The sequence below is a fragment of the Penaeus chinensis genome, chromosome 14, assembly GCF_019202785.1.
Source record: "Penaeus chinensis breed Huanghai No. 1 chromosome 14, ASM1920278v2, whole genome shotgun sequence".
Taxonomy (NCBI): domain Eukaryota; kingdom Metazoa; phylum Arthropoda; class Malacostraca; order Decapoda; family Penaeidae; genus Penaeus; species Penaeus chinensis.
The window spans coordinates 13130088-13135087 of NC_061832.1; the positions used below are offsets into that span (position 1 = coordinate 13130088).

The 5000-nt window shown below is 32.7% G+C and overlaps 1 protein-coding gene across 3 annotated transcripts in view; it reads right to left on the minus strand.

Moving 5' to 3' along the window:
- LOC125032010 (leucine-rich melanocyte differentiation-associated protein-like) overlaps positions 1-5000 on the minus strand; it is a 41003-nt gene that overhangs the window by 29357 nt on the left and 6646 nt on the right. For 2 of the 3 annotated variants that reach the window (XM_047622965.1, XM_047622962.1), the window contains exon 1: positions 1-91. This exon is cut by the window's left edge and continues 74 nt beyond it. The exons of the other annotated variant lie outside the window; for it this stretch is intronic. The gene's annotated coding sequence lies outside the window, so the exon portion shown is untranslated. Of the gene's footprint in view, positions 92-5000 lie in introns of those variants that run through there. 3 annotated transcript variants of the gene reach the window in all.

Genomic DNA, 5000 nt, shown 5'->3' on the forward strand with positions numbered 1-5000 from the left:
GCCGGATCGCGCAGCACTTTCTGAACACCCTGAGGGGCACGCCACATAAGCGACACTCTCCTGGCGGTGCGGAGGTGGCTCGCCGTGCGTTGCCGAGAGTGGGGTAGACACCACTATGAGGACTCCTCGAGCGACGGCAGGAGGAGGAGGAGGAGGAGGAAGAGGAGGGGGCGGGGCAGGAGGTGGAGGGCGGGGTGGGGGTGGTTGCTGGCGGGGCGGTCAGGTAGGCGAGGTACAGTGCGGGGTAAGTTTCTAGACTGAACATCGTCCAGGTGTGCAAGGCGTCACTGCCAGCATCATGATTGGGGGAAGGAAGATGGTAGAAACTGTGCACAGGTTGCTGCCTTTTTCCTCCTTTATAATAATTTCAGTGAGGAGTTTATCGAGAGGACTGTGTCTCCATTCAGTGTTCGTCCATTCACAACACTGTGGTTATGCACGCTTGGAAGTACTTTAGAAGAACCTTTTTCTTACTTCATACCTCCTGTAAGAAGGAACAACGACCATTTCAACTTATCAACAGAGAGGTCAAGACACAAATTCAACTCGGGAACGTCGTTTTCCTCAAGCACCAATGAGAATCAAATAGCAATAGTAATGAACACCGTCTCTTCAAACACCGACGGGAATCGAATAACCGAACAACACTTCAGTTCCAACGGGAGTCTCCAGCGTACGAACCCCAGCGTCCAACTGCTCTTCCTGCCGGTGTCTTTCCAGCTGAAAGGCAAGGAGGAGTGATCCACAGACCCTGGCCGTCTCAGACCTGGCTTTGTGCTGGATTGGTGTTTGTTTTCTCAGGGGGATCCGTTACCAGGCGTGCGACAACTGGATTCCGAACCAGTGGGAAGCTTCGGTAATGCGGATTAGAGTTTTCCACAGGAACAAGGAGAAGCTAATCGTGAGAGGGGCTTGAATGTCTAACGGGGCTAGAATTACCTTAAACAGGCGTGGAACATTAACCAGAATAACAAATGACATTTAGAACCTTAGTTGGGGGTCAGGACAATAGACTGATAGAAAACTACCATTTGATAACTCTTCGGGGAAAAAAAACACTGTAAGCAAACAATCAACACTTCAGATAAGCTTAGATCCATAACCAGGAAAAACAAGTGATATTCTGAACCTTTTTGAACTATATAGACTAAAAAATATCCCATTGTACAGTTCCTCAGAAAATACACCATAACAAACAACACCTGACGTGTTTTAGACTTTCAATCAAGAACCAGGAGCAAGAGCAGAACCAGAAGCACAACCTAATAATAATGTTGCACGCACAAACACACATATATATGTGTGTGTGTATAAAGTATAATAATAGCAGTAATGAAGTCCGTTATATCCAGTGTTTTGGATATTACAAAATATGTTACTACTGGATAATAACTAACATCGGTCATAAACATTAGTCAGGCAAAGAACATTAAGCAATAATTATAAAAGTTATTACTATTACTATTATTACTATTGCTATTATTATTTTATCAACGTTATTATTCTTATCATTATTCCCCCTATTATTATCATCATTATGAATATAATCCATGCCATTTTCATTCCCCTTAACGTTATCATTATCATCAGTGATTCTTATTACCATCAATATTCCTAGAATTATTATCGTTATCATTATCAGTTATCATTACCATTATTCTTTTATCCTTAATTTCATTCTCCTTAATATCATTATCAACAATCGGAAGTAATAATGACATTTAACTTTATTTACACTGTTTCTTATTTTCTTCATTACTGTGATCATTAAAATTATCAACCTTAATTACCGATATAAAATACATTAGCATCATGCTCATTATCAATATAAGCATTATAAAATATATACTTGACTTTGCATCAATATTATCATCGTATTTATTATTCATATATATAATATATATTCGAAACCGGTGAAATATATATATCTTGGACTCTGAAGATATTCAGTCTCATTCATACCTTTTCTATATTTATTATCATTATTGCTACTACTGCCATTATCATCATCTTGGTTAATGCAATGATGATAATTATAATTATGGTGCTGTTGTCAATAATAGTAAAAGTAATGGAGCAGTAATGGTAATAAGGATAGTAGCAACAATCGTAATAGTAACAGTAATATTAAAAAAAATAGTAGTAATTGTATAAGTATCAATAATAGCAACATTATTAACAACAGTGATAGTAAATATTTTGATCATGTTGACGAGACTGATGGTAAATATAATAATAACACGATGGTCCAAACAGAAGTAAAACCAACGAATAAATAACAGCAGAAAAGGTAATAATAACGATCATGAAAATAGTATATGTAACGAGGTTAATAATAAGTGATAATAATAACATTAAAGAAGATAACAATGATAATAATGAATAAGAATGATGAAAATAATAATAATAATGATAATGATAATATTATTAATAATAATAACAATATTTATAGTAATTATAATAAAAACAATGATAATAATCATAATAATAATAATTATAACCACAACAACAGCAGTAACTAAAACAGTAATACAATATTTTATAATAATAACAGTTATAATGATAATAGTAATAATGATGATAATAATGATAAAAGCAACAAGAACAAGAAAAAGAACAACAAACACAACAACAACAACAATAATAATAATAATAACGGCAATATTGATGATAATAATAATAGTGATATTGATAATAATAGCAATCCTGACAATGATAATGATACTAATACTACTAACAATAATCATTATTGTCATCGTTATTATGATAACAATAATGATAATAACAATAATGTCAATACTAATACTAAAACTAATACTATTAATACTACATTAATAATAATAATGATGATGATGATGATGATGATAATGATAATGATAATGATAATAACAATAATAAAAGTGATAATGAAAATGATAATAATAATAATAATGATAATTATAATAAGACGATAAAAGTAACAATAATTATAATAACGACAAAAACAACACTAATGATAATGATGATAATGCTAATATTACTAAAGTCAATACTAATTTACTCTTACTACTACTGCTATTACTACCATTGCTGCTAACACTACATCAGTGCCTAAAGGGTATTGAAGCCAATAATAATAACAGCATTGACAACAACAACGATCATGATAGACACTAATAACCATAAAAGAAAAGAAACAACGAAAATAGTAATAATAAAAATAATGATGATTGTAATGATTATAATGAGCATGATGATTATTAGAAAAAAAAATGATAATGAGGATAAAGAACAGCAACACCAGTAATAGATAAAAAATATATGATTATGGTATAAGAGAATTAACAGTAGTAATCAAAATAATGATAATGGTAACTATAATGATAATATAAATCAAAACAGTTATGATGATAGTGATGATAATAATAATAACAACAACAACAGCAATAATAAGAATGACCTAAAGCTGCATACACCCAGCCGCGACCAACTGGAACCAGGAACGTCTTAACGATGGATGTTACATCCATCGTTAAGACGTTCAGCGACATTAGGATGGAATTTTGGTTGGACGAGCACTTTATAGTTACCATCAAAAAAAGGAAAGCTTGTCCATAATGAAAATATTTGTCATAATGATGACAGCGTTAACAAGAGCCTAGAGCAAGTGTATCTTGGAGTGGATGAAGGCGATGCAAAAAATGAAGGACACGATCAGGTAGGAATACTACCACCACGTCAGACTCACTAAACTCTAAGAACAAGATTCATGCCATAAACGTGTCGGTGCTTCAGTATATCTTGGGTACAATTGACAGGAGGAGGAGACAAGACCTAGAGCAAATGGACTGTAAGACCAGGAAGCTGCTAACTCTGCAGGAATTTCACCATCCATAAGCAGATGCCGAACGGAGCAGTGGATTGCCTACAAGACCAGCATCGTTGGCCTTTGTAATTACATAAAAAAAGGACATCGACAAGGACATTGTCTGTCATTATAAGTTGCAGAGTAGTCAGGTACTTTTTTCCCATTTTCTTTGAAGCCTGCACAATGTTTTGCTTGTAATTAAAAATCATACTAGCATCTTAAGTACTTTAAAGGCCTTATGTACGACATGCCAGTTCAAACTAATAGAACAGTTGCATCAAACATCATCTTTCACAGCGAGCAGGAGGAACGCAGTACCCAGCGATGCCAATATCTCTCTCAAGGAAGTTGACAGGTTCATCAAATACAAGGGCTTTGGGATCAAGACCACTCGCACGTGGAAGATTCTAGGCGTAGTAGGAGCTCTTGGAACTATGAACATGGAGTTTCAAAAATATCTTGACGAGCTCCCACAAGCAACAAGTAGAAACAATTGCTTTGCTTAGTACGGCTCACATTCTTCGACAGTATGCAATATTGATGACAACATGATAATGATAATAGCAATAATAATAATGATGGCGATAATAATAACGCTAATACTAATGATAATATTAATGGTAGTAGTGATAATGATAATACTACTAATTACATGAAAACAACAATAGTTATGATGACGATACTAATAAAGTTAATAATAATGATAATGATAATAATAATAATAATTATAATAAAGTAATGGCAAGGATGACAATAATGATGATGATGATGATAATATCAACAATTATAATAATAATAATAATAATAATAACAACAATGATAATAACAACAATAATAATAATAACAATAATAATAATAATAGAAATAAAGAAGATGATCATAATAATAATGATAATAACAACAATAATAATAATGATAATAACAAAAATAATAATAATAATAAAATGGTAATAACAATAATAATGATTTTATTATTGTTAATGATAACAGTAACGATAATAACAACAAGAGTAATAATAGTATTAATGAAAACGATGAAATAACAATAATAACAAGTCATAATAATATCATTATCATTACTAAAAATAACGATGATAAAACGCAATGACAATAAAATGATAAGCATTTTAATAACAAAATCATTATCATTACT